Here is a 23,764-nt window from a genome sequence, read left to right on the forward strand (position 1 = left end):
TTTTTCCTCTCTTTAGGCAGTGGAATTTGGTGAGAGAACCAGAGGAGATGCTCAGCACTCCAGAACAACATTTGGGATAATCCAGTTTGCAATCCACTCAAAAAAAAGCACATTTTAAAAATGACACAGCACACCCTGAAAACAAGGAGAAGCCCTCTGAGTCCCAGCATAGCAAGGCTCTGCTCTGCTCCTAAATGGGCCTCCTTGCTCCAGAAACTCCTTTTTTTCCTGAGATTCACATTTCCCTCTGCCCCAACCAGCCCCTGTGTCAGTGCAAATTACTTCAGTCATCAAAAGCTCTTAACATGCTTTTACCAGCAATTAATTATCTCAGAATCTCGTGGGATACGGTTTTATTTTCCCATCTATTTCAAGACACAAGGAAGGAAAAAAAAAAAAAAAAAGAACAAAGGTGGGAAATCAAAGGAGAGGAAAAATTAAAGCTCAGCAACAAAATTAAATGACAGCAACAAGGGGGACAGGTCCAGTTCAGGCTCTCAGCTCCCTGCACTGACATTTCTTGGTCTCATCCCCACCACCAACCCTTCCTTCTCCAGCTCCTTGGCTGCAAATGGATGAGGGGAAATCCCACCATCACTGCTGGGCTTCTTCCTTCCTCATCAGAGCATGGCACTGGGTGTCACTGAAATGCTGCACTGGGATAGATCTGGTGGGAGAATAAACCTGGCTGTGCTCAGTTCCTTCAATCCCCTGCCTGGGAACACTCAGGGTCATTCACTCATTCCTAGCTGGACCCTGGAACTTTCTAGACACTCTTGGTCATCTCCTGGCAGCACCAAAGGTCTGTGGTGAGTGTTGATGGCATAGGAATACAATTCTGTGTTGTTTGGAAATTTTAATTAAAAAAAAAATAGCCAACAAAACCCAAAAAACTTCAATCAACCAACCAAAAACCACCAATAAACCCCATTCTTAATGTGGCTGAACCCTTACTGAATTTACTCAAGCTAAAATAGCAATAATTTCTGTTTTATCTCAGGGAGCTGCAGGGACACTGAGGCTGCCTAATGCTGGTGAAAGAGTTTCTCTTGAATTTTTTGACCCCAAATTGAGCAGCCCAGCCAATCCAGCCCCTCAAGTGGAGGCACCCAGACACCAAGTGACAGCAGCTTCCAGGGAAACTGTTTGGAAAACCAAATGAAACAAATAATCGATGCTCAGCTGGTCTGAAGGCACTGAAGAGTTTGGGCAGAGTTTGTAGTGGTTTGAGGAACCAGCAGCCCACAAACCTCCCAGTGCCAGCAATTGGTGACATCCAGTGGCCCTGGGAACACAAGATGGCAAATCCAAGGCACACAAATAAGGTAAGATCTTTAATTTCACAGCTGTATCTTACAGATGGTCCCTTTCATCTTCTAGAATTGTTTGAGGGGCCATTGAGCATGGAAGGGACCTTAAAGATCATTTAGTTCCAACCCTCTGCCCTGGGCAGAGAGCTTGGGGAATATGGAAGAGGTTTTACAGTGATTTCTGTGAGCCAGAGAGAAATTTGATAAGAGGATCCATCCTTACCCCTGAAAGAATTTTCTACCAAGGTCGTTGACATAAAAACCAAGAAAGAAAGAAGGATAAATAAGAGAAACTTGCAATTGTCTATTCTAGGTTCCGGAAAAGAAGATAAATAAGAGAAACCTGCAAGTGTCTATTCTAGGTTCCAGAAAGAAAGAAAGATAAGAGAAACCAAGCACTTTGTCTCTCATGACCAATGAGTAAAGTGTAAACTTAGAGTTTTTAAGAATGTGTAAAAAGCATGCATGCTATAATAAAAACGGTTTTGAAGTTTCAGAAAATTGGTTTTTTAATTGTCTGCATCTCAACTATGACAGAAGAAAGCCCAAAATTCAGCTGAAATTCGTTTTGCAGGGTCCTGCTCACCAGCTGTGCCTCTGGAGGAGGTTCTGCCGTAGCCCGAAGCCACCTGAAACTCTGTGGTTTTATCTGCGTAGGGGCACTAAAACCCAAGCTGGGGGTGTGAAATCTGACAGATCAAAACGAGAGAGAAAGAGGTGCTGTGAGAGCCTGAGAACCTGAGCTGCTGTTCTCACACACCCTCGCTGCCCTCCGCAAACAGAGCCTGGCACCACGGGCCAAGGGCCAAAATGGGGACAGCACTCAGCCACCCCTCATCTGATGTCAACTTTTACCTGCCCTTTACCAGGAAAACAGGTGTGGATGGTTTGGGATTAAAGATACAGTTAAGTCCTGGATAAGGAGGGACTTAGTTCTGATTTTTACTGTGGACAAACAGATTTAATAGAGCTGGAGATGCCTGTTGGGGTAAGAGCATCCCTGGGTGAGGATGAGCCTTCCAGGAGTGGGGTGAATCCCTTTGCTGGCACCCACCAGGACCCCCTAAAAATGGAATAAATGAGGTGATCAGCTGGTTTAGAGAGCTGCAGGACCAGTTCCAGAGCCAGGGCAGCCCCTGGCATCACAGCCCAAAATGGGGACAGCACCCAACCACCCCTCACCTGTTTACCTGCCCAGGAAAGCAGGTGTGGATGGTTTTGGGATTAAAGCTGCTGCTAAATCCTGGTTAGGGAGGGACTTAGTTCTGGTTTTTACTGTGAATAAACAGATTTAATAGAGCTGGAGATGCCTGTTGGGGTAAGAGCATCCCCAGGTGGGTGGATTCACCTTACAGGAGTGGGGTGAATCCCTTTGCTGGCACCCACCAGGACCCTCTAAAAATGGAATAAATGGGGTGATCAGCTGGTTTAGAGAGCTGCAGGACCAGTTCCAGAGCCAGGGCAGTCCCTGGGCCAGCTCAGCCCTCTGTGGCCAACACCTCTAATTAAAGATCAGGTTCACACGCTCGCCGATGGTCGCTATCAAAGTTATTTCACAGTTTAACAACACTGCAGCAGTCACCCAGCACTATCTGCAGTATCTGTTCTTTCTTCTGTCAAATGTTCACACACAGAATAATATTTTAAGTATTTAAGTATCTCTTCCCCCCCCCCCCCCCACCACCCCCAACCTGAGAAAAAACAAACTGAAACCTTTTACCACATCTTCTTCCAGTTCAGACCAGAAGGAAATCAGAAATTTCCTCTGGCGAAATTCTGCAAACCAACTGTTTACAAGTCTTTGTCAGTAAATAAAAAAAAAAAACTAAAAAAAAATAAATTCCAGTTTGAAAATGCTTCTAGGATGCTCATGGAGCATTGGTTTCTCTGTGTTCTTTTGAAGAACAAAGGGATACCCCATGCTCAATGACAAGAAGGAAAATAGAGGCAAAAGTTTTGGTATTGGGCAAATTAAAGATCCCAGATTCACCCCACTCCTGGAAGGCTCAGCTCTCTACAGCCACACACCCAGGGATGCTTTTACTCCAACAGGCATCTCCAGCTCTATTAAATCTCTTTATTCACAATTAAAACCAGAACTAAGTCCCTCCCTATCCAGGACTCAGCAGCAGCTTTAATCCCCAAACCATCCACACCTGTTTTCCTGGGCAGGTTAAGGTAGATATCAGATATTTAGCAGCAACAGCAAAAAAACCCAGAGATGCCACAGGAAAAAAAAAAACAATCCAAAAATGCAGTGTAATTATTAGCAGGACTCTGACTTGGTGGAGCTGACATGGAATTTCTGCCCGTGCTCTGTATCAGCGGAGATGTCTCTCCTGAGAGTAATTTGGCTTAGACATTAAAAGAAGTTGTCAGAGGGAAAAGAGAGGTGAAAAAAAAGGTGGGAAGAGACTGGAGAGGAGAAAACAAAATAAAATCAATTTATAATTTGTAATTGGTGCTGGTTTTGCAAGTCTACAACCAGCATGTGCTGCTATTCCAGTCAATTTTGGGAAATGCATTTCACCTCTTTCATGCCTTTGGCTCTGAGCATCCCTGCCCCACAGAGCTGGGCTCCCTGCAGGAACAAGATTTGTCCCTTCTTCTTTGTCCCCGTGTTAAACCCCAGCAGTCTGGGACAGCCCCTGCCCTGGAGATGTGCTGGAAAAGCAGACTTTCATCTGGCCTGCAGCCTGCAGCCACGCTCAGAAAGTTAATTATTGTGAGAGCACTTCCTCTGGCCGCTCTTCCATTTCATCCCTCCCACCCCATCATGGATTTCTCCCCGCTCCTTTTTTCATCACTGAACACGCCAAAACTTCAGTTCATCTTTTCTCCTTCTGCTGCAGATGGTGAGTTCAGTCTTTATTTATTAACCCACGGCACCTCCCAGCACTTTTGTCCTCAAATCCAACAGCTCATCTAAGAATTCCCAATTCCCCTTTCCCTTCCCTGCCAGTAACAGTGCCATGATTTTGTCTGGTGGAGTTTTCACAGAGCTCTGCTTGCTCTGAAGTCCCCCCCAGCCTCCTCCTCTCCAGTCTATCCCCTCCAAACAAATGCACCTTCACGTTCCCTGGGATTACAGGGCTTTGACTGGCCCTCTGCAGAGACGCGGATTTGGGACGCAGAGCCAGCGCTCCGGCTGTGCCTGTGCTTCACATCCATCCCCAGCCGGCCAAAAGGAAATTGTTGTCATGTTCCAGGGCTCACTTTGCAGCTTCATCTGCTGTCTGCCGAGCAGTGCTCGGGGTTTGGATCCAAAAAGCTCCTTGATCTCGCAGAGGCTTCGCTCCGTAATTTATTAACATCAGAAATGCTGAGTTATGGGGGCAGAAGTTATGGAAAAATCCTCTCAAACGTTTACAATTTTTTTTGCACATCATTTGAGGTTTCCTGCCCCTCTAATTTGTGGGCTCTCTGTTGGGTTGTTTCTTTCACGTTTTAATGGGCAGAGTCCAAGGTTTGGCCCCGGCAGAGGTGTGCCGGGGGGCTGGAATGCCTGCGGATCTGTCGTCAGTTGGCTTAATGGATTCCTAGTGTGCATGGAGAAACGGAGCAACCAGGAGTTTGCCATCACTGACCCAGCGTCCTGTTGCTATAACATCCCTCCCCAGAAGCCCAGAGTGTAATAAACCTTCTCATCCCATGGTCGCAGAATCTGCCTCTGACAGCTTGGCTGATGTGCACATTTTATTTGGCAGGAGTTGGAGATTTTTTTCCTTTTTTTTTTTTTCCCCTCCCTTTTTTTGCTTTAATGACCCACGAGCTGATTTAGAGCAATAAACTGTTGCCATGAAGTTTTGTTGTGTTTCTTTTAAATAAAGGGAAGGGAGGGACTGCTGCAATTTATGACTTTCAGAAGTAACTGAAACAGAAAGTCCATTCTTGCCACGAAATGAAGAGAAAAAGACTTCATCCAGAGAAACACCTCTGTCAATGTGTAGACACGGAGCCTAGATGAACTCATAAATTCAGCACTCTGCCTGCAATTAAGCAGGCTTCCTGGTGATTTGACAAAGAGTTAATGAGAAACGTGTCAGACAAAAACAGGTCACAGCGCTGGGAAGAGCAGCTGAGCCAAACCCAACCTGTCTGCTCAGGGCCACAGGAAAAGCTCGGTGTGTTCTCGGGGAGAGCTACTTTGAGTGATGTACAGTAAATAGAAGGTCCTGACAGGAGCTCCCAGCTCCAAACCCACCAGATGAAGAGGGAAGAGGCTGCAGAGCTCTCTGTGTGATGGTTGCACCTCCATCCTCAGCGTGACCCCCTGGTATATGGGTAGTGCAAGCTCTAAGGGCTGCAGGATCACAGAGCCCAGTTCTGGCTCTGTGAGCAGGATCCTGTCCACAGAAATTCTCCTCACCACCCCTGTCCCATCCCCTCTGCAGAGCCTTGGACAACCAAATGAAAAAAATCATTGATGCTTAGCTGGTCTGAAGGCACTGAAGAGTTTGGGCAGAGTTTGAGGAACCAGCAGCCCACAAACCTTCCCGTGGGTTTCCAGCAGCACAGCACAGCGACAAAACCCCAGCGTACCCAAACACTCTGAATGCTCACAGGGGAGCAAAACAAATCTTTATGGTTCTCCTCCTGTCAAACAAGCACGTTTCTGCTTCTTCCAAACTCAGCCAAGAGCTGGGAGAACCAGGAGCGTGAGGAAACCCAGCTGGATTGCACGGGGACAGTGGGATTGGTGATGCCAGGCAGAGGCTGCTGGGCCCAATGACACTGTGGAGCCAGGTGACACTGCCAAACCTGGTGACATTGCTGACTTTGGTGATAGGGTTGAGTTTGGTGACACTGTGGAGCCAGGTGACACTGCCAAACCTGGTGACATTGCTGATTTTGGTGACAGGGTTGAGTTTGGTGACACTGCCAAGCCTGGTGACATTGCTGACTTTGCTGACAGGGTTGAGTTTGGTGACATTGTGGAGCCAGGTGGCATTTCCAAGCCTGGTGACATTGCTGACTTTGCTGACAGGGTTGAGTTTGGTGACACTGCAGAGCCCAAAGGGGGCTCGAGGTGGGCAGAACGCTGCTGTTGCTGATGAGACAGAGACCAATTCAGGTTTTTAAAAGGCTGGGTGATTTTGAGCTTCCACTCCCACCCAAGCCACACATCTGGAGTGGGAATTTTCCACTGGTGTGTGCATTTCTGAGCTGCTGCTGGGCTGCTGCATCCTCTGGCTTCGCGAAGGGTCTGGAGCAAAACCATCCCAGGGAAGGCTGGTCCTGGGATGTATTTCTGTCACAAGAAATAACCTTCTCATTCTTTTTTCCCCACCACATCTAAAGCACACGAGGAATCACATGAAAAAAGGCTGCTTTCTCCCAAAAGTCCCTGTCCAGCTTCCAAGCAGAGGAGCCTGGATGGCTCACACGAGCTTGGGAAGCAAGGCTGGGTTTCTGGAGAGTGTTTGAATCCAGCAGAGCCTTTTGAAGGGCTGCCCACTATTAACTGCTCTTCTCTTGCACACCAGCACAGTGAGTGCTTCCCAAGTGTCTGCTCTGCATCAGGATAAAAAGGGCTGGAAAAAGCTGCAGTGGCACTGCTGTGTCCTTCAGGCACTGTAGATTTGCTCCAGCTGAAGGAACATCAGCCCTGACCCTGCATACAAAGCCTCAGGAAGAACCAACAGCACAAAAAATCATACAGGGCACCATTTACATTAAATTTACATTTACACCCATTAAATACAATCTCCAGGAAAGCATCTCCTGCTCTCCACAGCCGAGACACACCATGGATACAAAACAGAGCAATGGGACAAAGGAGAAATCAAGAAACCTTGAGAAAAATCCATCCTGGCTCTGCTTTCCCTGCCCTCTACCTTTAATTCTTTCTATTCCCATCTTGGAGACGCAGTTTTCCTGCCCAGAAGACACCCTGAATGAGCCAGGATGCCACAGAAGGTGCTGCCAACGCTGATTCCTGTTGATGCAGGAACCCAATCCCACCCCCTCGTTTCTCTCCCCACTTTTCCTCCTCTCTGAGGGCAATCAGCTCCCCTTGCACAGCAAGGTCTCATCACCACGCAGAAAAACATCGAGTAAAGATGTCAAAACAGAAGACAACTTCCAAGCTGATGGCAGGCATTTATCTCAACAAAAGCTCATTTTTCAGCACTAACGTAATTCATACCACACTGATTTAAATTAAACAGTAAACCATAAAAAAACGGTGCTCGAATCAGATCCCAGGGCTGCCTCAGATATTGTACACACGAGGCAAGGAAGGGATTTCCAGTTCTTTGTAATATACACACGCAAAAACTTTGAAGTTTTCCTCTGCGCCGAAAGAGTTCAGGACATCCCATTTTTGTGTCCTACAGCATTTTGGCTCGTTTGTAAAGAATTGCAATTGTAAAGTTCTAAATAGATGAGAAAAAAAATGGGAATTTGGGAGAAATCTTCCTCTGATTAAAAAAAAAAAAAATACAGAGGCTACCACAGGCAGGGGAGGATTTGGAGTCTCAGGACATTTCACTGCTTTGGGGAGAGGGAGCAGCAGCAGGAGGTGCAGCAGTGCTGAGCTCCCAGGGCTGCTCCAAGGGGTTAAACCAGACAAAAATCACTTGTATCCCAGAGCTTTTGTGGTGATCCAAAAGGCTTTAGGGTCTGATTTCTCTGCTGCTATTTCCAAAGGAAGATGTGGGCTAAAATGGCTCCCTAATGACCGGGTGCCAATTAGCCCGGGGGGAGGAAGAGCAGGGCAGCTCTCCTGGCAGAAGGGAGAGGGCACAGAAGCTGAACAGAACTTTATTGTATGAAGATGGGAACATTTTCTCATGGTAATTTGTCCAAGAGTCCTCTTAGCACTGAGGCACAGCTGCTTCCCTTATCCAGACCCAAAAGGTTCTTCTGCTGTAAGGAAAACACAGGCCAACTCAAATATAAATTCTGATCAGCTTCTTGAGGTGATCCACTGAATCAGGACTGACAGAGGGAGCTGCTGCTGGCTTTAAACAATTTCTTGTTACTCCAGCTTGGTTTTAGTAACGTTTTGGGAATGGAGCTGTGGAACGCCATGAGTGTGGAGGCCTCTCCAGAGTGATTTATGGGCAGCACTCGGTGCCAAACCCATCTGCTGCATTTCACACTCCGGCCAAAAAAGTAGCAGAGCCTTCAGCTGCCCATTCCTGGTGCTGGTATCAGCTCCAAAGCATCAGCCTGGCAAAGGCCACTGGTGGTGCCAGCAGGAGAAGACCCCATGAAATGATATTGTCTTATGGTCCCTTCTGAACCCCTTCCTAGAGAAGAATCCAGACTGTCACCCAAGAGCCCTGGCAGATCCACTGCCTCCCCCTGCAGAGGCTCTGGAATTACACAGGATTGTAATCCAACAACGCTTATTGTTGAAGATGTATGAACTCAGAGAGCTGAGGGGCTTAGAAAGGACCCATAGCACCCATTTTCAATTAATTAACAGATTTTGGGCTCTATGGCCCAAGTTCAGGGACACAGACAAGGAAGACCATGCCCTGGGGTGTATTTGATGGACACATCTGAGTGTTTCACCCCTGAAAACTTCTAAGAGTGTTATTCTTAAAGCTTGATACCTGGAGTTACCCTGCAGCCTGCTTCTGGTGGTTGGGCCATGTTTGGACACCTCGGCACAGCACAAATCAAATTTTCTGCTAGGATTGAAAACTACAGGGAATCAGGATTGAAGGGAACTTCACTTCAAAGTGTTGAATGTCTGGAGAGGCTGGAAAGGATGTGGACATTTATTCCATGTGTGACTGGTGCCAGTTGCACCCATGCAATGACAACCACTGTGTTGGTCTCACTTCTGTCTTCTCCCAGAGCTTCTGCACCCTGCTTTAGGTGCTGCTTAAACTGCTGCCACCACACAACCATGGAAAGAAGGGAAACATCATCAAAAACCTGCCAGAGGTGTGGTTCAGAGGGGCAAGGCAAGCCCCAAGACACATAGGTATCACACTCTTCTAGCACTGATTTTAGGAGGTTAATAGGGCATGATTATCCTCCTTATTTTCCCCATCAGCATGGATAACAACAACCCAGCAATCCAGGAACACGTGGGCATCTCTCCTCCCATTGGCTTTAAAAGCCTTGAATTTACAGGTCCAAAGGCTTCGTATTCCCAAGGTTTAACCATGACCTGACACTTTCAGAACAGAGATTTACAAAAAAATAAAACCAAAATCAAAACCAAACCAAAAAATTAACAAAAAAATAAAACCAAAACAAAATTCCCCCAAAGCAACAACAAAAACTCCTTGAATTTGCAGGCCCAAAGGCTACATATTTCCAAGGTTTAACCATGACCTCACGCTTTCAGAACAAAGATTTACAAAGAAAACCAAAACAAAACCAAAAAACAAACAAAAAACCCCTAAACCCCCCAAACCACCCCCCTCCCCCCAAAAAGCCTTGAATTTACAGGCCCAAAGGCTACGTATTCCCAAGGTTTAACCGTGACCTGACACTTTCACAAGAGAGATAAACAAAAACAAACACAAAAAAGACCCCCAAAAAACCCATAAAACCCCCCAAAAACCAAGAAAACCCCACCAAAAAATAAAAAGCATTGAATTTACAGGCCCAGAAGCTACGTATTCCCAAGGTTTAACTATGATCTGACACTTTCAGAACAGAGGTAAAAACAAAACCCAACCAAACAAACAAAAAAAAAACCACTAGAAAAAAAGAAAAAGAGGAAAAAAACCCCCACCAAAAAGCAGCTCAAGCAGGGCAGTGCCTTCCCCCATGAGCACAGCTGTGCCCCTGACACAGGAAACCCCCCCAGAAGGACGGGGAAGCCAAGTCCTCCTAATCTTTGTTATCAGCAGCAGCTGCTCTCCTGCCCTTCAGAAGGTGTGAAATAGATGATTTTGAGCTGGGCTGGCACTGAGAAAGAGAACCAGAGGATATTCGAGGTTCAAAACCTTCAAAAACCAGCAGCCCCCTCTTTGAGGAGCTCAGGGAACAAAGCAACCCTGGGGGGAGATTTTCTCTCACGAGGTGCTGCTCACCCCGCAGAGAGCTGAGATGTGTGATCTCCTTAGAGCGATATTTACTGAAAACATGGCCCAGAGAAGGTGCTAAACGAGGCCTGTGGGCCTGGCCCAGAGTCCCACCACGGCCCTACATCCTGCACGAGGGCTGGTTTACCTTAGCAATGTCACCAAAAGTGACAACAAGAGGCTTTCCCAGCATGACAGAAGGGCTGTGAGGGAATTTGGGGATGCTCAGGGTATACCCTCACTAAAAATGAAAGTGAGAGGCCTCCCCAGGACAAAAAAAGGGCTGGCCATTGCTGTGAGGGAATTTGGAGGTGCTCAGGGTTTGCTCTCACCAAAATTGAGAGTGAGAGGCCTTCTCAGCATAAAGGAAGGGCTTTGAGGGAATTTGGGGGTGCTCAGGGTTTGCTCTCACCCAAAATGGGAGCAAGAGGTCTTCCCAGCATGAAGGAAAGGCTGGCCACTGCTCTGAGGGAATTTGGGGGTGCTCAGGGTGTGCCCTCACAAAAAGTGAGAACAAGAGGCCTCCCCAGCACAAAAAAAAGGGCTGTGAGGGAATTTGGGGGCGCTCAGGGTGTGCTCTCCCTAAAATTGAGAGCGAGAGGCCTTCCCAGCATGATGAAAGAGCTGTGAACGAATTTGGGGGCGTTCAGTGTGTGCCCTCACAAAAAGTGAGAGCAAGAGGCCTTCCCAGCACAAAGGAAGGGCTGTGAGGGAATTTGGGGGTGCTCAGAGTTGCTCTCACAAAAAGTGAGAGCAAGAGACTTTCCCAGCACAAAGGAAGAGCTGGCCTTTGCTCTGAGGGGATTTTGGGGTGTTCAGGGTGTGGGCAGGGCAAGAGGGGCACAATCCAAAGCTCAGAGCATCAACCACCATCTTCTCCCCTTGCCTTGGCTGCTGGAAGGACAGCAAGGACCTGGGATGAGGGAGCTGTTCCACTGTTAAAATTTCCTCTCTGCCGTGGGTTTTTAAAGCATCCAGGCTTATCCCAAACCTTTTGCCTTTGGATATTGGCTGAAGAGTGGGAGCGAGGCCAGAGAAGCAGGTCTTCAGGGAACTTCCAGGAAAAATCTGCTCCCAGAAAATCTGCTTTAGGGCTGGTCTGCCTCCCAAGGGACATGAAGATTATTCACATGATCTAAATATTGAGCAATAAATTTTTCAATGTGTGACCGTTACACGCAGTTTATCTTCAATGTGAGCATCACTGAAGTCAGAACTGGGGACACCAGGGTGGACATTTTGCCTCAAGTTTGCTTCTACACGGTGAGAAAAGAAGGTTTTGGAGTCAGTTCTCACCAAAAGATATGAAAGACTTTTACAGAAGGGGAGTCCCCCCCGCACCAGCCCGACAGCTGCCTGTGGGTTTAGCAACAATCTCACTCACAGATACACAAAGAAAATGTGCAAAGTGTTCTGCCCTCAGATTTATGCTGTGAATGTGGTTATTTCCCCCTCCAACACCGTGAGTCATACTTGTAAAGAAATTCTAGGGTACTCATTTTCCACCAAAATCTCTGAACCAATAATTTTCTGCTGGTTGGTTGATGAGACATCCATGAGAGGTTCACAGACCTTCAAGCCAAACCTTGTTCTTTCTTTCCAGATTATGACAAGGAGGAACTGATTAAACAATTTCTCCCTGCAGCTCTGCCCCTCTCTACAGCTGAAAGCAAAGCAGTATCTTGTCTGACATCACCAAAAGAGCTGAAATCTCAGCCATAAGGAAGTACAAGGGTAAAACTGCACAGTCCCAAGTGCCACTGGAGTGAACTTTACCCCGAGCCAATTCACCTACTTATGAAATGATCCATCCCAGGGAATTGATGCTGATGATAAATCTGCCCTTTGAATGTGCTGAGAAACAACATTTCAAAATCTCCAGCTCATATCTGATCCCATCTCTGGGTCAAAAGACAGCTGAGCAGGGTGGTGGTGGTGTCGAGATGGAGCCACAGGAGAGCTGTGGAGTGAGGGGCACCCCAATGCCTCTGCTCAGGTTGTTTTACTGAGGCAATGCCTGCACATCTGGTTCTCTGACAGCAGGGCTCAAAACAAAGCTGATCTGACACTGCAGACTGCTCTCACTGCCCCAGCAGGGCAGGTTTGAGTTAGGGAGATGCTGATAACCTCCACTCTGAATTCCTTATCTTCCATGGACACCTGTGCCCAGCACCCAGCAGCTCCCTGCCCTCCCTGATCCACATCCTGACCTGGCAGGAGAAAACCTCTGCTCCTTTTAGGTTAGGCTGTTTTGAAGCCAGATGAGAAAGACAAAATATAAACTAGCATCTGCCTTTGAAGCTGATTTCTCACCTCTCAGAAAGCCAGACTTCCACTCAAAGGTGGAGCTGAGGATGGCAAATATTTCCTTTATACATCAGGATTCCCTGGGCAGGAAAAGGGAACCCTCCTCCTTTCTGAGGCACTCTGATCTTTAAAGTCTCTTCCAATCCAAACCAATCTAGGATTATTTTCTCAGTCAACTCTCAGTTACAACAAAAGTGAGGATGGTTTTGTCTCCTAAACCCAAATACTCTTGGGAAAAAAATCAGACTTGAGGTATTTAGAAGGTTCACCTGATAATGATCTCAAAGACTTCCTCATTAACAGATGGAAGCACTTTTTTTTTTTACTGACAGATTTCTTGTTATTTTGAAGTTTAAACCCCTCAGTTGTAGAACACAAGACTTAAAACCCTCTCAGCCCTATTAAAAAGCATTAATTTAATGCTAAGTAGAAATTATCACATTTTTAAGCAGTGCTTCAGCACCCAAAACAAACAAATGTGGTGAGGGCATTGTTGTCTCCATTCCCTTCACAGAAACTCACACAAAAGTTGAAGCAACTGCCCAAGCCTTGAAATGCTGCCCAAACAGTTTCTTGTGCTCTAATCCTGCAGCTTTTAAACCAATCCATGGTGTAAATGATTCCTGCCTGTGTCTGGCAGACCTGGGAGTTTTCTGAGGATGAACATAAATTCAATTATACCAAATTAAATAGTAACATACATAAACCACATAACATTTTAATTGGGGGTGATCCTTCACTTTTTTTTGGAAGAGCTGTGCAATAGCTGAGTCCACAAAGATGATATGACACATCTGCTTTCTCCCTGGAGCTGCCTGCTTTTATTAATTACCCTGCAGAGATATATTTATATTGATGTAGTCAGAGTGTGAACAAAACCTCATGGAGGAAAAATGGTTTCATTAAGGAAGGAAAACGTGGTTTACGGGTGCTGAGAAAATCTGGTCTTTAGAGTCAGTAAAAGTTTCATAAGTGATTAGATAAAAATAAATCCTAGGGAAATACTTGCACCAAATATGTCTCTGACATTTCATGCTGGAGAATCACATAAAAAAAACGTTCCTGACTCAAAAATCCATTGGCTGCACCTGGGGCTGAGTTCAGACCACTCCAGCTCTCTCACTCACTTTTCCTCTGCTCTGATTAACAAATTTGTCTCTGCTGCCCCAGAGTGCTCCCCTGTGCCAGTGTTAACTTCCCAAAATTAGGCAGAGGCAGGGCCAAGCTGTGCCCTGTCCCAGTCTGCCTGTGGTGCCCAGCACCAGCACAATCACTCTGGACTGGGGAAGGAGTGAACAGGAGCAGAGGCTCTGCCAGAGCTTTCCCCTGCCTGTTTCAGGAGCCAAAAGATGAGTTTGCCTGTAAATGGCACAGAAATGTTGGCAAACTGCTTTGCAGAGGAACAACACACAGCTGGTGATGCTCAGGTGTGCACAAAACACACCTGGCTGTGCCAGCCCGGGGCTCACTTAGTGTCCAACAGCAAACACCAAACGAGGGGCTGAAGGGAAAGGTTTCACCCTGTTTCCATCCCATGGAGGCAGAGAACAGGGCAGGAAAACCCAGAGCATCGGGAGGCACCCCTGCCCCCGGCACAAGGCGCTCTTTGTGGGACGATGCTCCTGCTGGAGAGACGCTGCCTCAGCCCCAAAGCCCGGCCAGAGATGGAGATCTCACACGCTAATAAATAAAAATAAATATCTGACCTCAAGTAAAAGATCCTTCGTTTGACACTCCTGATCATTTTTTATACTTCAAGCTCAGTTTTTACTGGACAGGATCCAGCCATCCTATGGAAACGGAACAGCCTTTTTCTTTAGGTGAACAAAAGTCCTTTTCTAGTCCTGAGGGCCGGCGAGTTTATCCAAATATTCTCAGTTTACTACTAGCCCCTTTTGGAGCCGATACACTCAATACAAGCACACTTTGTATCTGCGGGGCAGCGCCAGGACAGGGCTGAGCCCGGAGCCGCCTGGTGGGGAGGGACCACGGAGCCCCTGCCCTCCTCATCCTCCCCCTGCCCTCTTCATCCTCCTCCTTTTCCTCTTCATCCTCCCCTTTGTCGTCCTTATGTCCCCCTGTCTTCCTCATCCTCCCCCTTTCCTCCTCATCCTCTCCCTCCCCTCCTCATCTTCCCCCTGCCCTCCTCATCCTCCCCCTTTTCCTCTTCATCCTCCCTTGCTCTCCTCATCCTTTTCCTTGTCCTCCTCATCTTTGCCCCTTCATCCTCCTCCTGCCCTCTTCATCCTGCCCATTTTCCTCCTCCTTTCCCCCCCGCTCTCTTCCTGGCCCCCTTATCCTCTTCATCCCCCCTCCTTTTCCTCCTCATCCTCCCCCGTCGTCCTCCTCCCCCTTATTCTCCCCATCCACCCCCTGCCCTTCTTCTCTCCCCCCTGCCCTCCTCATCCTCTCTGCCATCCTCTTCATCCTCCCCTCTTTTCCTCCTCATCCTCCCCCTGCCTTCCTCCTCCTCCCCGGCATCTCTGCCCACATCTGATAGCGCCGCAGCGCAGAAACCACGGAGCCAGAGCAGCGCCTCCTCCTCCTCCTCCCCTCCTGCCATCTCGCCGGGAAGAATGTTTGGAAATGCTAAACGCTCTTTTCCATGTTTCTACATCAGTTCTTATTTCTCGTCCAGCCCGTGAGCGGCTGCCAAGTGCATGAAGTAATGAGAAAGCTTCGGCGAGAGGGGCTGACTTCACTCCAGCGCCGCTGCACAAACACACCCAGCGTGTCCCGGGCTGTCAGCACGGCGCTGGACGGGACCTCATTAGCGAATTTTGACTTTCCCAGCCGGAGGAAAGTCAGAATTCGCTGGGTGTCACCGTCCCTTCACATCCTGCCCTTCCCTTCCCTGTCGCACCTTCCCGCATCCTTCCTTGTCACACCTGCCCTGCCCTTCCCTGTCACATTTCCCGCATCCTGCCCTGTCTCACCTCCCCGGATCCTTCCCCGTGCAGCCGGGAATGTCCCAGCAGAGCACTCTTTGCCCCCAGACCTGGTGACAATGACCTCAGCAGCACTGGAAGGGATGTGGAGAGAAGGAAAAAGCAGGACACAAACGCTCACCTGAAGCTCCGGTGCCCGGCGCACAAAGGCTGTGCTGGAGGAGGTCTGTCATAACCTGGCCCCAGTACAGGGAAATGCTTAAATGCAGGGTTTAAACTCCTCTGTGGAATTACGTCCTGTCGGGGGACACAAAGGGACCGGAGCCCTCAGGAGAGGGAGGCACTTTCACATGGAAAGTGTTGGAAGGGCAGCTAGCTGATGGGGCAACGTTCCCCAGGGAATGAGACAGAAAAGGGAATGAGGGTCTGAAACTGGGATAACTTGAGCTGCCAGACCTTGAGACAGAAAAGGGAATGAGGGTCTGAAACTGGGATAACTGGAGCTATCAGACCTTAGTGTGACTGAGGGGTGGGGTGTAAAGACATTCAGTTCAGACACTAAGACACTAACTCAGACACTGAGACATTAACAGGCAAGAGGGACAACAACCAACAAAGGTCACAGAGCTTCTGTCTGTAAACACAGGTCAGACAAACACCCAGACAAATAGCTGGAGGTCCTGCACTGGTCTGAGAGGGATTTGAACTGGAAATAGAAGGGTTTGTGTGCAGCAGTGAGCAGATGGATAGCATCAAGTTGTTGCCTAGTGGCTTTTGGAACTAGCTGCAAACTGCTCTCAGCGCTTACTCTGCAAGTGCTGCTATTTGAGGGGGAAAATATTCAATGGAAATTCCTTCTCTCACTGAATCAGCAGAGGAATCCAACACAACACATTCAATCCCTTCAGCACGTGCTGCCCAGGGATACATTTAAAAAATAATATATTAGGAAAGGTGATTTTATTCATACAAGCCTTGCCCACACAGTGACACCAAAATTTCAGCAGATAAAGGTCCATAAATCTCTTTACCTTATTAGAACAACTCCTAGTTGAAGAAAATGAGCCCAGCTTATCCCTGGAGCCTTTTGGACAAGGGCTTTGCAATAACACAAGAGAACACAAGAGAAGGGGGCTGAGCCCTGTGCTGTAATTTCCATGGGGCCGAGTGCCACAGGTGCACTAATATAGGCATTAGTGAATGATTAGGCCCCATAAAATATATGAATGCTGTTTCTTTAAGAAGCCATAAAATTTTATTGAGGAAAAAATCCATGTGCAAGGCTTTTGGTTCGTTTCATGCGGTCATTCAGAATTTCACTCATTTCTGACAGGACTATGATAATTAAAACTGGGTCTGGTTTCTATAAAGTCCATCTGGCCTTCCGCGATGGAGACTTTTGGAAGGATGTAATTGCCTGGGCAGCAAATAACTATTTTGCCATCCGCAGTAGTTTAATTTTGTCCCTGCAGCAGGGGAGCCAAGTCAGAGGGGCAAAAGATCATTAAGGTCTGTGGGGGAAGAGGGGCTCCCAGAGCCGGGGCTGGCCCTGGATTTGTTGAAACGCTTGACACCAATGGGCCCCATTAATGCATGGGTTAGATACAATCTGTGGAAAAGGGTCTATTATAAAGGGATTATTTGGAAGTGTTCTGTAGTTGGGGGTGGGTGTGATTGAAGGACTTAAAACTGTTACATTAACCCTTAGGGCACTCCAGGCAGTAACAAACCTGGCATTAAAGCGCTGGTGTTTGTCACAATTTCTCCACTTCCCTCCTTCCCTGCCACAAGGTCAAAGAGATTAAAAACATCCATAATGCACTCTTCGGAGCTACAAAGATGAAGCTTGTTTTCTGTCCACTTTATGGCTGCTGCAGCTCCCCCCATCCCCTGCCTCCCCTGCTCCCACCCCAAACACAATCGTTAAACAACAAAACAAATGGCAGAGGACAGACAGCGGCGATTATTTTATATATACACGGAGTATAGGCATGTATTTACTTACACATCAAAAGAAAAGCCAGCACAGATGGAGTGGTGACAGGAGAAGCTCTAGAGCTCTGCTTTAAACACCCAAAATATGCCTGTTCATATTTTGCTTGACTTGAAAACAGAGCTGGAAATTTCAGGCTCGTGAGTCAATACCTTTCCTGGGAAGCTGCCTCGTTCTGCCACGTTCTTTTGAATGTCACAGCTCCACAAAACTACTCAGGGAACTTGATAGACTCTCAAATACTTTCCAGAAATCCAGCTTCATTTGCATTTTAAACATTTTAGGCATTTTGTGGGTTTTTTTCCTGTCTTGTCAGCAGTGCATGTGTGATTTCTTTGGGAGACCAAAATCCAAACTGGGACATTGTGGGGCTGAAGCTCATGAAGGGATCAAAAATCTGCACCACCAAGGGCAGCCACTTTAACCAGCACCCAATATTGCTCAGGTTTGCAGTTTTTACACTTATGTACATCCTTTAACTCCCCCCATGTTCTGCACAGAGGGATTTCAGCCTTCCATGCAGCAAGTCCAACAGCAAATCCAACAAAAATATATTTATGTTTTGGCCTGAGGATGAGGCACTGCTTTGTCGACCATTTGAAAAGAAGAGGAGAACCCGAATCAGCTGAATTTGGACATTCTGAGTGTTTTGAAAATTATGTTGTGGGATAAGAGGCAGAAAGCATCACAAAAAAAGATGGAAAGATGGAATGTGGAAATGTGGAAAGCTATGAGGGGTTGGAATCCTGGAACACTTGAACATCACCTCAAGATTCTCATGTTCTCTGCCTGGCCATGGTGAGGGATGAAGGAGGAAAGGCCAGGGGAGGACACGAGCTCCAGACCCAATCCAGGAGGACCCAGAGCTCCATCCTGTCCCTCAGGCTGCAGCTTGTCACTGTGACAAATTATTCACACAATTGTGTGCCCTAGCAACCCCAAAGCCTGCGACCATCAGCCATTCCCAGGGCAATTTTCTCTGGAAGAAGTGACTTCTGTTTTGCTTTCTTTTCCAAGGGTTCATCCATTTCATCTGATCCTGTACGATCCCCAAATCAATCACCTGATTCATGGGCTGTTTGCAAGAATATTGAGAATGTGGGAAAAGCCCCAAGGGCCAGAGAATGTCCTATTTTCCTGGAATTTGTGCCACTCTTTGCTGCAGGAATGCTTGAGACTGGTTTTCCTCCTCTGGGAACTCTGAGGGAAAACATGTGCATGTGAAGTGTTCCCCAGACCCCACTGGAAACAACAACAGAGATAATGGGAGTGGAGAGCACACTTTGGGGAGAATTATTGAAATTGTGACTCTTCCAATACAGTAGAAATCTCTGTTTGCCTTGGCATGTCCAGCTCTGCTCACCACAGCAATCAGCACAGTCAGAAATGATTGATAGCCAAAAATGTCTGCTTGGGAGAGCAGAAAGGATTATTAAACTCCATAAAATTAGGGGGAGAAAGGTGTTTAAAAGTTTTGTATGAGCCCAACCCAAGTAGTAGTCATGAAAGTAAACCTCCTAATTAACAAACTCTTAGAGTTGCTAATTCTGATTGGATTCTTCATCTGCAACTCCAGAGCTGGGACCTGTTTGATGTGGCAAAGCTGCCCCAGCAGCCCCGGGCCTGCACAGCACCAAAGGCAGGAACCAGCTGCCTCCCTTGAGAAAAACACTGAAATCAAAGCCCCAGAGCCACTCTGACCTCTAACCAAGCTGTGTTTGGCAGGAAGAAAACACCTCTGAGGTGGTGATGCTTTGTAGGATACACAGCCAGGGAGAACCTCCTGCAAGGTGAGCTGCCCACAGATCAACCCCAAACTTAAACTCGGTCAATAGCACCAGCAAAAGGACAGAACTTCTGAACTGAAATTGGTGCTGACACTGTAACAGAGAAAAGTTTAAATGGGTTAAAACCCAGCTCCTGTATTTTCATCCTGGTGTTTCCCTGGGGAGCCCTGTCTGGCACTCACCACTCTGGGTGTCCAAAAATTATCTTTATTCATGGTTTTATTGGGATAAACCAAAGATAAGTGGAATTCCAGCCAGGCTGTGCAACCACCCCTCATTCCCATCCTTTTTACTGCATGAGCACTGCCCTGTCCTGTCCCATCCAGCCCATCTGCACTGAGCCCACCAAGGGTTGTGATCTTCATCATCTTCACCTTCAAACTAAATATATCTAAATGAATCCACCTCTAAATTTTGTTAGAATCTCTTTATGCAGTTACTTAGAACATAAACAGAGTTATTAATCCATTTAAAAAAAAACACTTCTGCTGTGAATTTGCAGACAACTCCCCCACAGATTTTATTTTCCTATTTTTTATTGAAATCATAACTAGCAACAGGGTTGCTTTTTCTTGGAAATCAAATTAAAAATATTCTCTTCTGAAGGTCCTGCAGATACATGAAACCTGCATCTTTTCTAAATCAAGGAGAGTGAAATTCTGCCAGGCAAAGTAGGCGGAAGAGTGCCAAAAACCCCGAAAAGGTCTCTCAGAATGGGGAAAAAAAAAAAAGAACCCAGAATAAAAGAAGCTGTGAAAGTTTATGAGGATAAACACTGATGACAGGTGGAGTAGAAGCTGAAATCTGAACTCCAAAGTAACTGCAAATAAAGATTTGTTACAGATGGTTTTAATATGACCTAACACTGGGATGCCAGCTACAGCATCACTTTTTCCTGTAGGCTGGACAAAACTAATAATGGAGTTGTGGAAACAGGGCTGCAGCAGCACAGACAGCACAGAGGGCACACGGCCTGCAGGACATCCCCTGCCCCCTGGGGAGGGTGAGAGACACTCAGCAAATAGGTGAGAAAGGGGACACAGAGCTGGAGACAGGAACACGTCTGTTAAAGAGGGAAAATCACAGAATCCCAGGATCACTGAGGCTGGAAAACTCTCCAAGGTCATCGAGTCCAAGCTGTGCTCAATGCCCACCTTGTCCCCAGCACAGAGTCCTGTGTGCCACATCCAGGCCTTCCTTGCACACCTCCAAGGATGGGCACTCCAAATTTCCCTGGGCGGCCCCTGCCAAGGCCTGAGCACCCTTTCCATGGGGAAATTCCTACTGGTGTCCAACCTGAGCCTGCCCTGGCCCAGCCTGAGGCCATTCCCTCTCCTCCTGTCCCTGTTCCCTGGGAGCACAATCCAACCCGGGGCTGTCCCCTCTGCCAGGGAATTGTACAGAGACACAAGGTCCCTCCTGAGACTCCTTTCCTCCAGGCTGAGCCCCTTCCCAGCTCCTTCAGCCCCTCCTGGGGCTCCAGAACCTTCCCAGCTCTCTTCCTTTCCCTGGACATGCTCCAGCCCCTCCGTGGGGACCCTCCCTCCAGGGAGAGCTCTTCTGTCCATGGCCAGTGAGTGTCCCTGCATGGCTGATCAAATTCCAGCATCCCATGGGGAGATGCTCTGCCCAGGGGAGGAGCCAAGCATTCCTACCTGGGTATAATCTGAGGGTTGGAAAAATGCCAACAGCCTTTTCCACTGCATTGCCAGAGGAGCAGCTTTCTGCTGCCCTGCATTGCCAGAGGGAGCCCAGGCCCATCTCCAGCAGCCCTGGAGCTGCAGAGGAAAACTCCCCCCTTGTGCAGGATCCCTGCTGCAGCAGAGCCACAGCTGGCACTGCAGGAGGGCTGAGCCCCCATGGGATGGGGCTGGGACACCACCCTGACACACAGGGGGGCAGGTCTATTCTGACTCTGTCAGTGGATTTTCTTTTTGTACTATTGCACTTGTATTTTTTTAAATTTTCCTAATAAAGAATTGTTATTCCTGTTCCCATATCTTTGCCTGAGAGCCCCTTAACTTAAAAATTATAACAATTCAGAAGGAGGGGATTTACATTTTTTCATTGCCTTCCTTAGCAGACACCTGTCTTTCCAAACCAAGACAATTACCCAGAGATGAGGGGAAAGAAGCCCCTCCTCTCATTTCCCCCATAAATCCATTATTCTGGCAGCTGGGTCCTGTCAGATAAGACAACAAAACCGGATCTTCTTCGGGCGAGCTGTGAAGTTCTTGTGTCTGAGCACTGACCTCCAGCCCCGTTTCTGGAATCCCTGCATCATTCCAAAAGCAAAATCCAGCTGGAACACGAGTGGTTGCTACATCTCTGTCTAGACTTCAAGCATGTAACACACTTGGCAGGTTGGAGCATTCTTGCTGAGATCAATGGCCACTAACCTGCTGCACCACAATTCCGGGAGGATTTGGGGTTTGTTTTCTTTTTTTTTTTTTTCATTGCATGGTAAATCTGAAATGTGAGTTGGGGTAGGAAATGCTGCACTGCTGCTAGAACTTCCAGTATCAGGTTTTTAATTGAATTGTCATTGTTGCTCCAGTCAGATTTTAGAATGCAAAATATGTTAAAGAAGGAAAAACTTAGCAAGATTTCCAGAAGTGCCTGATGTTTTCAGTCACATTTATCAGGCAGAACTTAATGGGGGAACTTAAAAGAAGTTTAAATCAGCCCTGAAATAAGTGTATGAACCATTAATGGTCACAATATGCTATTAGCCACTCAAACCAATTAACACAGCTAATGACAGGCCCAAAATGCAAGGAATTTATTCCCTTTGCACACTGCAGAGTGTGCAGATGTTCTGTTTTACTTTTCCTGGTTTTCTGTGTTCTCCTGATGGGGCAGGATGAGTGCAAACCACACAAATAATGCATGAAAAACAAGTGAAAACTTTGTTTGGAGAACCTGAAACGTCCTGAGCACTGAGACAGGACAAGGGACTGTTCCCACTCATCTCTCCCTCTCAGGATTCTTGCTCAGAGTGCCCCAGGATGGATATTTAGGTAAATTGGCTTGGGAAAAATCCATGAGTGGGGAGAGCAGCCACCAGCAATGACTGTGTGGCTGCCCTGTCCCGCTCCTGCTGCCACTCAGGGCACACATGGAGCCCTGGCCTGGCTGCAAGAACCAGCAGCTCCTCCCATTAGCCAGTAAAACATCCCAGGTTTACCTAAGAGCAGGGTAATTGGGAGCTGGAGAGCTTTCCCCATAAATTCCTGGGGCACATGTGAGGGTGCCAGGCCCGTTCCCATGTGGAGGTGCCTGTGGAGCACGGGCTGGCAGGGACATCCAGTGGGCTTGGTGGGATGCCATAGCTCATAACAGCCAGTGCAGCCATCAATAAACCCAACATCAGCAATCATAAAGTTTTACCACTCACCTTATGTAACTTTTATTTTACACTCGATTAACTTTTATTGCCAGCTCCGAAGAATAAAGGCATTCTTACAGGGGAGAATTAGAAACAGCTTTTTTGGGTTAAAAAAAAAAGAAAAAAGAAAGGGGAAAAAAGGTGTATTCTAATATATAAGGGGCTGCATTCCCAGGGATATCAGGGGTGAATATGGTGTAAAACATGCATGTCTAATTCCCAGCTAATGGAGAGACAGCCTTACCTTCCTCCAGCCTTGGGCAGTGACCCCATGCCTTCCCAGCACACTTCCCAGGATCACATTCAAGGGAGACACCGGAGCAGGAGCTCCCCGGGCTGTCTGTGCAATAACTCAGTGTGGCAGCAGCTGATTTAGCAATTCCTGCCTGCTAATGGCAGCCAGGGAAGACCCAAAAGTTAGTTCAGATCACCAAGGTGGGAGCGACCCAGCTCCACACACACACACAGAGCTATTTCCCAGGAATTTGGGGTAGCAAATGCACGAGGAAGCCACGCCTTTCTCAATTTCCTTTAACTCATTATGCCCATTTTCTGTGCTGAATACACCATTGTTTGTTAAACTGGACAGTGCCTGAGCCATCATGCCTGAGAAGTCAGGGGACTGTCTAATGTCTGCTTTTAATACGGGCCAAGTCCTTTTTTCCCCCCCCTGTTTAGTATAATTTTATACTGGGTGGACACATTTAGGGCCTGAATGGTTTGACAGTAATGATTAATACCCTGCATTAGGAGATTCCAGTGAAAGTATTCAGGAGCACGCTGTGCAGTTTGGTTCTCATCAGATGGTCAGGTCTACAGGCCTATTAAAAACAGCAGGAGAGCTGCAGACTTAATCACAGAGGCTGGGCCCGTGGAGGGAGGAAGAGTGAGACACAAAAAAAGGAGAGAATTAATAGAAGGACAGCGAAGAGGTGCAGGAAAGCTCAGACTAACTCATGCTCACACCGGCCATGAAACCAAGTGAGGGTTTCTTTAAAAGCTCTGTCCAAAATTGTTTCAAATATAAAAATCTGGTAAGGGTGGAAGACTTCACGAGGCAGAAACAGAGTGGAGGGTGAGAATTACTTATGGTTT

At 47.3% G+C, this 23,764-nt stretch overlaps 1 protein-coding gene across 1 annotated transcript in view; it reads right to left on the reverse strand.

Annotated features, from left to right (window-relative positions):
• The window catches only part of PRDM16 (PR/SET domain 16), a 291,343-nt gene that overhangs the window by 49,443 nt on the left and 218,136 nt on the right, over positions 1-23,764 (reverse strand). The window lies entirely within an intron of this gene.

Source organism: Melozone crissalis, unplaced genomic scaffold, assembly GCF_028551555.1.
Source record: "Melozone crissalis strain CALT ecotype California unplaced genomic scaffold, PUWL_Pcris_2 ptg000107l_1, whole genome shotgun sequence".
Classification (NCBI taxonomy): Eukaryota; Metazoa; Chordata; class Aves; order Passeriformes; family Passerellidae; genus Melozone; species Melozone crissalis.